The sequence below is a fragment of the Rhinolophus ferrumequinum genome, chromosome 12, assembly GCF_004115265.2.
Source record: "Rhinolophus ferrumequinum isolate MPI-CBG mRhiFer1 chromosome 12, mRhiFer1_v1.p, whole genome shotgun sequence".
Taxonomy (NCBI): Eukaryota; Metazoa; Chordata; class Mammalia; order Chiroptera; family Rhinolophidae; genus Rhinolophus; species Rhinolophus ferrumequinum.
The window spans coordinates 46649732-46663452 of NC_046295.1; the positions used below are offsets into that span (position 1 = coordinate 46649732).

Consider the following 13721-nt stretch of genomic DNA (forward strand, 5'->3'; position numbering starts at 1 on the left):
CAACTTATGTAGTGTGTTCCCTTCTGTGGTTCTTACAGCCTGTGAAAGTGCACTTGGGTTATTTTTACTTTATTCACATTATCCATTCCTTCCACTTTTTAGACTCTCTTCACTGCCATTTCTTTTAGTTATGACTCTGTATTTCCATTTCACCTCATGCTGGATTCTCTTTATTGCTTATTACTTCAATTTTTAAAATATAACAATAAAGGGTTTTCACTGATAGATTTCCTCAGGCTAGTGTTCTTAAACATAAAACTAAGTGCTAAACATCGGAAGAATTGTTTCTTCTTGAATAGTACAATAAATATGGTCAACACACAGCATCTATCAAGCTGTAAACTTAACTGCTAAATTGTGAAAGGCATTACATTAGAAGCCCTGGTTTTAGCAATCTAATTGATAAGTGAATATAATTCTATACAAGTGGACAGCGAATATATTGAAATGAATTTTATCATTAGTGCAATATAAATTGTTATTGATTTTGAGCTTATGTGCTTTCCTGTTTATTCTAAAGATTGATTTTTCCATATAAACTAAAAAATTATTATCTTGGCAATGCCTTTAAAGCTTTACAAATATATTTATTAAACTGAATCTTTGAAATATTATACTCTTAGCAATTAATAAATAATCTGTATTTTTTCAAAATAAATGAGTTAATATTTTTCACTGCTTAGGCAGAAGTGCTTTCCTGAAGATTCTTCATGCAACTTCATTCCTGAGCTCACTCTTATCTTTGCACTTACTTCTAAATTCTTACATTCTTTGACCTGCTTTGCCCTTTTCCTGAGCCCCTTCACAGAAGAGTCATCAAGAAACATGGGTTATTTAAAATGTCTTATGTACACGTCTTCTCATTTGCACTAATATTAATCTACTTCAGACCTACTATAACAGTTAAGTATCACAACCACCATATAAAATATAAATAAATAAAAATAAGACAACCACCATTTTATTTGTTCATAATTTCACTGTCATCAATTGGGGCAAGGCTCAGGTACGTGGTTTTTTCACTGACTTGCAGGGATCATGTATGTAGCCATGGTCGCTTCATAGTCACTGCATGGTCTTGGAGGTCCTCATTCATGTGTCTGGAAATTGGGGCCTGCTGTTAGCTGGAGTGTGTGTCTTCAGGGGTTCTAGGTGGCTTCATTGTAAACAACTTTACCCAAGTATTTTTGCTGCAATCTGTTTTACTGCACTACTATTTGGCCATAAAGCAATTTCACCATAAAAGACAAAATAACTGGTTGTCAGTTTGGTTTCATTTCTCCATTGACAAAGTTCTCGAAGTACTCCCATTTTTATATTATATAAATCTTAGCCAGCTTGCATACTATACTAGAAAATGATAACATAGCATATCAGTTTTTGCAAATCCTTGAGTAAGCACAGTCATCCCTCCCACCTGGTAAAACTGAAAGCTTACCAAGCTATGGCAAATACAGAGGGTGCCAAAAAAAATATATACACATTTTAAGAAAGGAAAAAACTGTATTAAAATTGTAATACTCAATATATAGCGATAACAAAAGATGAATACAAGTCACATTTGACTTCTCCAATTACAAGAGGTGCTCAAAGTGGTTCCCATCAGCGTCCAGACACTTCTGATTACGGCGAACTACTGCTTGAGCAACGCTGACCCAAGTGTCCACTCGTATGTACATTTTTTGGCTCCCCCGGTATAAAAGAGGTGGCTGCTAATTCACAGCAGTCTCTGAGAGCGTTATTGATTCTTTAGTTGGAAACTGAAAGCTCTCTTAATGAAGGAAGAAATTTCAGCAGGGAAAAAAAAAATGTATGATGCCCAACAAGGAGATAAACCAGCAAGCAAAAAAAAAAAAAAATACTATAAATGAAAGTCTTCAAAGATAATGTATTTTCACAATAAAGTCTTTTAAATTTTGTTGTTAATTATGTCATGTTTCATTATGTCCTTTTTAATGTCCCTCTTTTATTTTCCTTTCTTTTATCTTGTATGGCCGAATTGCCTTACAGGAGACCAGAAATGGTCTTCACGAGGCTTGTACAGGCTTTATCACATGGCGACAGTGTTCTGAGAGAGTAAGTCCAAGTGCACAAATGTTTTTCAAGCCTCAGCTTGTGTCATGATTGCTGATACTCCATTGATCAAGGCAAGTCACACGCCAAGCTCTACATCAATGCTGTAGGGGACTACGCAAGGTCATGGATACGGGAAGATGTACTTTATTGGAGGCCCTTAACTATAATCATGTACCATACCTGTATAGGGACAGCTTCTAATATTCTCTCAGGTTCCTGTCCTGCCAACATCCTATTCATTCTACACAACCACAGCTGGATAGTCCTTAAATAACAATTATTCCGGCATTCTAGAGCTCAGTTGTGCTCACTCAGTGGTAATTTTGTTCCCCAGGAGACATTTGGCAATGTCTGGAAACATCTTTGGTTGTCACAATTTGAAAATGGGGAGATGCTACTAGCATATAGTAGGTAGAGGACAGGGATGTGACTAAACATCCTCTGATGCACAGGGTAGCGCCTAATAACAAAGCATTATGTGGCCCAAACTGTACATAGTACTGAGGTCGAGAAGCCTGCAACCTAGCTCATAAGCCCCCAGAAGACCCCCAATAAAAGAGAACCAAGGGTAAACTCTTCGTCTGGGCCGTCAAAGTCCTCTGCAATCTTGCCTCAGCTTATATATCAAACGTCTTTCCTTTAAGCCTCCATCAGGGCTCCTATGGTCTCCCAAACAAGCCATACTTGATTACATGATTAACTTTATAGCTCCTTATTGTCATGACAAAATGTAAATATCAAACATCCTCTAGTTTTTCTCTCTTCTGCCTAAGCAAACTATTTCCCAGCTTCAGTGAAAAAGTTGGATTCTTCTTTTCCTATCCAAGTTTCCACAATTGCATTGTGGCATGTCACTTACAAGGACATTGTTTAGCGTGTATTATGTCACCTCAAGTAACAGGCCAAAAGCTTTTTTTTTTTTTTTTTTGCAAGTCTTTTACATGGTTTTATTTTTCATGTTAAAACTCTGATCCATCTGGAATTTATTTTGGGCCTGGTGTGAGTTGTAGATTCAACTTTACTTTTTTCCTGGATTTCTACCTAGTTGTCTCAACACCATTTATTCAACACTCTCTTCCCCACGGATTTTAATACCACTTTTAGCATATACTAAATTCATGGATGTGTTTGGGTTTAGTTTTGTACTTTCTAATCTGTTCTATTGATAAATCACTCACATTTTGAAAGGATTCTTCAGCTTATAAAAAGATTTCCAAAGAAGACCTATAAATACTGGGTTGCCTTTTATATTTTTAAGTGTTTTTTCATACATCCTTAAGTAATTGGCAGAAAAGATTGGGTGAGAGTGGGGAGGAGGCTTAAGACTAATTTGTTAGGAACAAATACATGTTGACAGTCCATCTGAAGTTTTCATGTAAATCGGTGAGAATATGGGAGTTGATTTTTAGAAAGAATAAGGAACTCCGTTTATCTAAAATGGGAGGTACATCTACAAAGCCATTCACAAGGTACTAAGGAATGCTTTTGAATATCCCCAGCAGTATACTCACGGGAAGGCCAAGGTTATATAATCTGTCTCTAACTTTTTTCAAGAAATAGAGGAAAGAGAGGAGAAGAAAGAAATAACAGGCACTTCTTTTCTATTTTAGCATCCAGAAACAGCTAGCAAGGAACCAGAGATAACAGAGCAGCCTTTGAGAGCCAATGAATTGGTAAGTAAGGAGAGCTTGCGTGCAGTTATCAGCTCGACTTTTAGAAAGATCAGCTTCTCTGTGGCTGCTCCAGGATTTTAAAAATCAGAGATAATCTTGTTAGAACGTGCTTCTCAAAATAGTGAAAAAGCATTATTGAAAAGAAAGAGTTTTGTGATCAAATACGTCTCCAAAACACAAATACATTTAGAAAAGAATCCTATATTCCTTCTTGGATGAGATAAAGAAAGCTGTTTTAATCTAATATTTCCTAAATTTATTTGACTGTAGAAGCTTTCAGTTGTTTGTTTGTTGTGTTTGTTTTCTGTGGGATTTCCACAGAGAAAAGTATGCTCTTGAGAACATACTTTGGGAAACTGTGTGTTAGACAATGACTAGAGTGATGAGTCATGAGAAATTATCCCTTGTTACTACTTTATAAATTGACCCTATAAAGGGGAATGAGCACCACGACCCCTTAATCTTCTTTTCACCCAGTTAATGGAGAAGCTTTTAATGGAAGCTTGTTGTAATCTACCCTATAGGATTTCCTTCAGGTACAAAAGCCATCTTCAGAGGCTGACTTAACATTTTAGTTACTCTGCCCCAGAAAGATCCAATAAGCCTGTTAAAATGAAACTAGATATACAAGTAATGGCATACCACTGAGGGACCAATTAGTAGGTTCAGCAACTCTCTCAAACATATGCACCCTTGCAACAGCTTGAGTCGTAGTTTTCTCATGGTATCTACTCATGGCTTACTGTTCCTAAGGAAGTTATAGGAAAAATTGTGAATATTTTCAAAGAAGAATGTGTCAGCAAATTTACATCATAGCAATTTACTTATTCTTTATGTAAATATAAAAGAGAAAAGAATAATATGTTACCTATATACCCCTGTCCAGAATAAGCAAATGTGAACATTTTATCATATTTTCTTTGGATCTGTTTTTTTTTTTTTTTTTTTTTTAACAAATACAGCATTATAGATGCAGTTGAAGTTCCTCTTTGATTACATTATCAAGCAAGTAGTAGAAGCCCTCCAGTTCTGTGATTACTTTTCAAAATTGTTTTGGATGTTTCGATCCTAGTATTTCCATATAAATTTTAAAATCAGTTTTTCAATTTTTACAAAAATATAACCTGGCATTGTGATTGTGTTGAACCTTATAGATTAATTTTAGGAGAACTGATATCTGAATATTAAGTCTGCCTATCAATGAACATGATGTATCTTTTGTTTATTTGTTGTCAGCATATAAAAATTCAGTTAATTTTGGTATTATGATAAACTTGTATTCTGAGACCTTGCCAGGCTCACTTATTAGATCTAGTGACTGTTTGGTAGAATTCTTAGGATTTTCTCCATTCAACTCATGTCATATATGGGAAGAAAATGACAGGTTTACTTCTTCATTTGCAATCTGTATATCTTCTGTTTATTTTTCTTGCTTTATTGCACTGGTTTGGACTTCTGTAAAATGTCGAGTTTCAGTAATAAGAACATATCTCCTTGATTTATTTCTAATCATAGGAGGATATCATTCAGTCTTTCACCATTAATTGTGATGCTAACACTAGGATTTTTGTAGCTGCCCTTTATTGATTTTAGGAAGTCCTTCTCTGTCCTTACATTGCTGAGAATATTTATCATGGGTTAACTTTGCATTTTGTTAGATACTTCCAGCATCTATTTGTATAATCATGTTCTTCCCCTTTATTCTGTTAATGTAATGAATTATATTGATGAATTTTCCAATTTTAATCCAACTCTCACTTTCCAAGTGATATCAGGGCTTCTTCACATGGTCTTTCCCTCAAATAGTCAAACTTCTTACATGGTACCTCCAAGAATGATGTTCAAAAGTCTTGGGCCAAAGCTACAAAGCTTCTTACAATCCAGCCCCAGAAGTCCTAGAATGTTAGTTTATCCACCTACCAGTGGTCAACCTAGTCACTAAGTCCAACCCAGACTCAAGGGGAGGGTAAATAGTCACCACTTTTCAACAAGAGGGGTAGTAAAGAATTTGTGGCCATCTTTAATCTACCACACCTTCCTTGCTTTGAGTCTGGTTTCATAGTGTACCCTTTTTATTGTATTTTTTTCTACATCTCTATGTATTTGAAGTGGAAGGGGACATTTCTCACTTCAGCTCATTTCACCATATTGACTAGATATCCTCCTCCCCTGCTTTAGACCTCAACTTAGTTATCATTTCCCTGACCTTCCAAAAAGAGATTAGGCCTCCCTCCTAAGTGTGACCATAGGACCCCTTTCCCACCCCCATACCTACTGCACATATGCCTTGTGCTCCCACCATAGTTTCCTAAATATTATGCACTCTTTTTAAGACTTTATGCTTCCTCCATGCTATTCCCTCTGCCCAAAATCCTTTCCCTGTTTTGCAACCATGTAATCATATTTAATGCTTTAAATATCTTTCATCAGGTAGGATTTCCAATTTTAGAGACAAGAAAACTAAATCTCAGACTGAGTGATATGACTAAAATCACATAGCTAGTAGAATGAGAATTCAAACCAAGACTGGACCACCTGCTTCAAATTTGCTGCACATTTCTCTTCATAGTACATGTAGCAAATGATATCTTGCTCTGCCTCATCCTCTAAGATCCCCTGTGCATTTCCTCCCAACCATCAGCCCCTGTGTTGCATGTTGGAGGACTGCCCTCAGGCTGCTAGAGTTTGCTTTGCCTATGTGTCCAGAGAACCATAGGTGCCTGGCAATTTTTATTTCCTCTGGAAGCAGACCTTGAACAATGAATAGTGTTCAAGCTCCCTTACCCTCTGTGCATAACAACTCTGAGTTGACCTGCACAGTCTTCAGCAGTGGGACTTAGACAAAGTCTAAGATGGATATTGTGGATATCAGTGTTGCACTGTTGCTTATTCTCCTTCCCTTCCCAGTTCTACCTGTCCCACTCCCGTAACCTTTCACATTCACAGGAATCCTCATCTCAGTGTCTGGGTAACCCAGCCAAAGCAGTGCACAACTACTTCCTTGGCATGAAACAGTCTCTCCAGAGGCTCAAGTCTATGGATGTGGCATTGTCTGCAGTTTGTGAAAGGACCCTATGGGATACATGGGCTCCCTAGAAGCTGCTGTAATGCCCTGACATGAGTCCTGCAGAAATGAACACATTTGACATTGCTGTAGTACACATAAAACCATGGCAAATTATACATGTACAATTATATATTGATGGGGTGTAAAAGAGCAAGTATTCCTTCCAGAGTTCTCTCATAATTCATTGAATTGCTGAAGAAAAGTAGATTGCAATGTACCAATTAATAATCTCAGATAAAAGTTTAAATCGATTATAACAAATAATATATACATGCAAGAAAATACTAACACAAATATTTACCTTTTTACTTTATCATTATTGAGAGTGGCAGAGATATTTGGCATAAAAATGCATTATTTTGTTATGAGATACAAAAAGTTCACATGCAATTATTCCTTGATAATCTACTTCCATCTAAACTAAAAAAACAATTTATATCTCACTTTAATTGGGAAATTTTCTGGGCATATTTAACTAAGTATATTTTCAAAATCCTTACTGCTAAAAATTCTATTGTCCTAAAAATGTTAGCAGGTAAGGGCAGAAATGTCATGAAATATTTTGACTCTTGGGTAAACTTCTTTTATTTTGCACAGGTCAGAAGTGATGGTATAGCCATAAAGATGGAGAATCTTCAATCTAAAAACAAAAAAACAAACAAACAAAGAAAGAAAAAAAAGACAAGACCACAGATTATGTGGAGTGGATACAGTTGAGCCTAGATTCTTAGTGTGATAAATGCATGAAGTCTTTAAAATAACCTTGACTAATACTTTGTTTCTCAAACTAGAGAAAGCTAGTATCAAACTTGAGAATAACAAGCATATTTTTTAAGTTGGCCATGATCTTTATCTGAAGTTAAAGATCATCTGTATTCCAAAGGTTAAGGTATTGCCTGGCCTGCTGTGAGAGACACTCACTGTCCATAAATAAAGTTTTATTGAACACAGTCATGCCTATACTCCTTTCAAGCTACAGGAGTACAGCTGAGTAGTTGCAACAGACACACATGACCTGGAAAGCCTAAAATATTGATTCTATGGCCCTTTACAGAAAAAGTTTGCCAACCCTGTTCTATATAAGACAGTGATGGAAGGACATGTTTCACTTATTCTCGTAGCACAGAGTCACTTAATGCACTGGACAAGAATCTCCTTATTTTCAAACTGGCCTTCAGTGCCTATAAAAATTCTTCAAATGCAATAAAAACATAGTAATTCAACTTACAAGGAAAAAGGTGAAGTTCTCACAAGGGAGTGGTGTTACGATGAAGGAAGAATATGGAAATTCTATTAATGGGAACTTATTTAACATTTTTTAAAATAAGAAAATACTGACTGACCAGAATCTTTGTCTGATTGTGAAATTTTTCAGTTTCTCGGTATTTCTGAAGAATCCTATGATAAATATTTCTTAGAATGTATTAATTTTGCCTTAATGAAGAATTACCAGGCCTCCTTTTAGAAGGCAAAAAGGACCAAGAGTTTATCTCATTTTGCCTTCCTTACCAGCAATTCCAGCCATTTAGTGTTAAACTGCGATACTCAGCTTGACCTCAATTCCATTTCTACTCCTTTTCTAGCTGGTTTCAGACAAAATATTTTTTTTGCATAATTTTGAATTGCTCAACTATATGTGTGTGTGTGCATGTGTGATTTTTACTATAAAAAGTCCCAAAGCTTTTTTAAAAATAGGCAGGATTTTTGAATTATAAATAATTATAAACAACTATTAGGCAGTTATGTTCATTTTAATGTTGGTATATTGGAATAATTATGTCAAAATTTCCTTGTTATTAATTTATTAATTGTTAAGATGCTCAACTTTTTCCCAAATTTATATTATAGCAATAGGAAGATCATATTCTAAGACTACAATGGATTTCTTCCTACGGAAGCGCATGACTTTAAACTCAAACACTCAAAAATTACTTTTAACTCCAAGGAATGCAATGTATGCATTGTTAGATCAGGGATACATTTATATTCATCCAAAATAATGGAGAAATGTACATTTCTATGTGGCATGATATGAGGAGATGTTAAATATTAATCTCTCTTTTTAGACTTAAAAAGATTAAAGCTCCTGTTCCCAAAAGTACAAAATGAGACAAACTAGATCAGTCAGAAAGAGATCTATAAAATTCTAAACCCATTCCTATTCCTCTGGAACTCATTCTATAATTCAGTATTAAAAGGATGAGATATTCAAATAAGGCTCTCTTCACTAATGAAGTAGGACACTAATTTTTTAGTAATGTAGTAATTGGAAATACAGAATCAGGATTTCTAAAATATCACATGTATTCCTTAATTTGCAAGTCTTTAATGTTATAGAAGATGGGTGACTAAAATGGAAAGCTGGCTTAAAAAAAACAAAAGAGGTCACATTTCTACTATAAAATGAGATAGTGGAAGAAAACAGAATTCTTATCCCACCAACACATATGTTAAGAATGCCATACATTTAGAGGTGATTTTTAAAAACAATGTAGATTTGATTATGTCCTTTAAGTTCTCAATTCCTGTTTTCCAGTGATAAACAAATTATTAGTTAATTTTTTATAAGATATTTACTATTGCCTAACCAAATTTCCTCAAACTGTTCCCACTGTTTTGTTGATTTTTGAAAGCTAACAAAAGTCCCAGGGTTCCATATAGAAGTATTTGTTCTACGGATTCCCCATCCCCTGGAAGATTAATTCATTACGAAAATCTTAGATTTCACTCCAAAAACTCAGATTTCACAAAGTGGACTAGAACTAATCAAATACTTCTTAGCATATGGAATACCTGAAATGGTCACTTCAACTTTGATAACTCCTGAAACGTTTTTCTTTCTCTAGCTTGTACAATTCTAGTAAATGGTGTTTCAAGAACAGGGGCAACATAACCGAAAAGTATTTCACTTAACTTTTTCATTTTTTCCAGAACTTTTTATGAATTCCAAAGTACAAAGGAATTAATATATTTCCTGCTATTTGAGGTCATGAAAGACTGATTTAGTCTTAAAATGAAGTCAACATTTTCTGGGAAATATTTAATGATTGCTAGAATTCTGTGTTAATAAAATGGAAACCATTAGGAATTATTAAGATGCACAAACCAAATCACAGCTGATATCGTTCTTTCTACTTCATGATGACATTTAAAACTGAGAGAGATACAAGTGGGTAAAATCATCATTCTCTTACCGGCTACAGTTTTTGCAAAGCTTTTTAACGGCAACCAGGGTGACATTCTTGCAGAAACTGAGTTTCACACATTCCAAACTCATATGACAATAATTAGCCAATGAACAAACTCTAGAAAGGAGAAAGAGGACAAAAGGTTATTAAAATAGATGGTTATTAAATGTACTTTTTACAAAGTTTTCAAAAACTCAACCCTCAAATTTTCCTTGGCCCTGCATGTCCACTAACCCTACTGCGTCCCTCGTCGTCTCCTGCCCCTGACCTCCCAACGGCTCTGAGACTGCAAATGGGACTTCCTGAAAGACACGCACACAATGGATACACCTCATAAAATTTCCAGACTATAAAAGTCAAGCAAAAAAGTTAAGATGACAGGGGCAAAGATTTCAGAGGGTTTTTTTTGAGATTCTTAGAGAAATGGTAATAGTAGAAATATCCAGAGAGTTATTACAGTAGTACTATTTTGATGTGTATTTAATAATACCTAGGTGAAAGTTATCTTACTATCTTAACCTCTTGCACCAGAATTACTCCCAGAGGAGACTCTAGGGCAGGGGTGTCCAAACTTTTTTCAACGTTTTTCACCAAGGGCCATATGCGGTAAAATACACAAACAGCCGGGCCACTCACTCGAGGTGAAGTACGTATTGCCTCACCTGGTTTATTTAAGTAAACTAAATATATTTTTGGAATTTGCTGCTGGCCAATTAACAATGGATTGCGGACCGCAGTTGGCCCACGGGCCGCAGTTTTGACACCCCTGCCTAGGGTATTGGTGAAGAGAGTCTTATAAACTATTGCAGGAGAAAAGAATCTGCAGAATAACATGTGATAGTTCTGCCACTTTTCATGTACCGGGATGGATTTTTCTTCCTCTGGATAGGGAGAAGAAAAATTGAGAAGAGAAAAATGGAGAGAGGCTGGAGCCCGCAAAGTGAACTGGAAGGACTTATGAAAGCGTTTTCTTTGCCCTTCCTAGGGTTCCCTGAAACATTTTTACTGGAATTTATTTTGCTCACAAATGAACCAGAAGAAGAGGCTGAATTAACATGAACTGTGTGAGAGTGAGCAGTTGCCAAAGAGGCATGAGAACACAGAAAGGGACATGAGAGCCTAAGTCCCACCCCAGAATTTTTCAAAATCGAGTGGGCATGGAATTTTGATAACCTTATGCAAATGTTTACCTGGATCTCAGGAGTAAAAAGAAAAAAAAAAAAAAAGGCCCCTTCCAGGCCAAGGGATCTCTGTGTGTAACCTAAATCACTGGTTTAAAGATTAGAAGCAATCTACATATTGAACAATAGGACAATATTTAAATAAATTATATCACATTTATATAATTGAGTATCAAGCAAGCATCAAAATAATGTTTTTGAAAAAATGATGGCTAATAAGGAGAACATGGTATAAGTTTAGATGGAAAAGAGACAGATGCAAAACTATATGTACAGGATGATCCATATTTAAATGTAATAGCACCGTATCTTAATTTCTTTATAATAAACTAAAGAAGTTTTATTTGATTACGAAAATCCTAAATCAGTGGTCAACACATTCTTTTTTAAAGGGCCAGATACTAAATATTTTAGGCTTTGCAGGATTTAATTTGTATTTAATCACAGGCTAAGAATAGACAAAAAACAAAGATATCATTTAGATTCTTACATAACTATTTAAAATATTACCGTTTAAAGTTGTAGTTAAAAAAAAAAAAAAGCATTTTCAGCTTACAGGCCAGTAAAATACAGGCAGTTGTCTACAATTTTACAGTCCTCATCCTACATTAACTAACTTGGAAAGTTCTCAAGTAGCTTTCTGGATTAAAATGTCCTATTTCATAGGTGGGAATATTAATACCTGCCCTAAACTCTTCACAGGATTTTGGGGAGGATCTGATGTGTAAGGAAGCTTTTGGCAAATGTAAACTGTTAAAAATAAATCACAATGTGGGACAATTTGATCTCACCTGGAGTGCCTTTTTATTTTTTATGCCCTCCTAAATCCTACAAGTACTTCAATGACTATCTGAGGTTAAACCCTTTTCCAAGAAGTCTCTCCCACACTCAAAGCTATGCAATCTCTTTCTTCTTCAAGGAATGTGTATTCCTTTAAGATATCTGCATGTGCATGGGATATTTTTTCTCATATTATATGATAAGTACCTTGAGGGAAGAATCTGTCTTGGATATTGTTTTCTATTCCTCACTGCAAATAGCTGACCATGATAATTTTGAATTTATCATATAGTATTTAAAATATGCCAAATAAATCATGGCAGGAACAGTATTGCTGCATCTATTCCAGGTACACTCAGCTTTGTGAATCCAGGGACTGAAGACTTAACCACAAATCACTCTTTTATTTGAAATTTTAAAATGATATATACTAACAACAACAAATAGGTACAAGAACATCATTTAATGTGCTCAGGAAAGCTAAATTGTTTCCAGTAAACTACAGCCATCACCATGCCCTCCCACTTCACTTTAAAATAAAAAAATCTAGGGAGGTGGGAGGTGTCCATTGACTTCTTTAGGAAGTTGACTCACTATAAATTCAGTTATGCTAAACTATTATCATTTTACAGATACAAAAATCTCAATTTTCATGAGATTGAATAACTTAAGCATCATAAAAAATATTGCAAAACTTCAAATAGTAATGAATGATGTGACTCTTCACACTACATACATTCCAAAACAACAACCCCTCAATCCTCCTTATTTAATTATTTTTATCTTAAAACAAACAAACAAACAAAAATAACTTTCAGATGTCTTTGGCACATAGGATGCTTTAAGCAACCAATGAAGAACTATTTAGAGTTTACCCACTGAGCCCTAATGCCTTACTAAATGAGCTAAGTGTTATGGGGGTTGTGAAGAAGTAGAATAAATCTCTCAAAATCACAGACCATGTATACAGCAACTTGAACTACTTGGGAAAAGTCCAAGAATTAAACAATAAGAACAAAATAAAGGTTATAAATTAATACTTTTACAAGATGGTCATTCAGAGCTCAAGAACATATTTGCTAAAATATACATCCTGTGCTCTTTCTTTCATTATGTTGATTAGCATTACTATTTATTGTCCTTTCATTTCACCTGAAGAACACTTTTAGTATTTCTTGCAGTGCAGGTATTCTAGCAACAAATGCTCTCAGCTTTTGTTTATCTTAGCATGTTCTAATTGCTCCTTCATTTTTGAAGGATAGTTTTGCCATATATAAAATTTTTGGTTCAATTTTTTTTTCTCCTGTCAGGACTTTGAATATGTCATCCCACTGACTTCTGGCTGCCATTGTTTCCAGTGAGTTGTTAATTTTATTGAGGATCATCTGTAGGTAATGAGTTGTTTCTCTCTTGTTGGTTTCAAGATTCTCTTTTGTCTTTGTCTTTCAAGAGTTGGATTATGATTTGTGTAGATGTGAATCTGGAGTTTGAGTTTGCCCTACCTAGAATCCATTGAGTTTCTCAGATATGAAATGTTTTTCATCAAATTAGGGATGTTTTTGGCCATTATTTCTTCAAATATTCTTTCTTCCCCATTCTCCTCTCCTTCTGGAACTCCCATTATGTATATATTGATCTGCTTAAAAGGTACCCCTCTGGTATCTGAGGATCTGTTCATTTTTCTTCATTCTTTTTCATTGTCTTCCTCAGACTATATAATCGCAATTAATTTATCTTCAAGTTTATTGAATTTCTC

At 35.0% G+C, this 13721-nt stretch overlaps 1 protein-coding gene across 1 annotated transcript in view; it reads right to left on the minus strand.

The window, feature by feature from the left end:
• Positions 1-7283: 7283 nt before the first annotated feature.
• Positions 7284-13721, minus strand: part of LOC117031528 (F-box/LRR-repeat protein fbxl-1-like) — a 73272-nt gene continuing 66834 nt past the window's right edge. The window contains exons 8-9 of the mRNA XM_033122018.1: positions 10011-10121; positions 7284-7456 (exon numbers count right to left, since the gene is read on the minus strand). The gene's annotated coding sequence lies outside the window, so the exon portion shown is untranslated. The remainder of the gene's footprint in view (positions 7457-10010; positions 10122-13721) is intronic.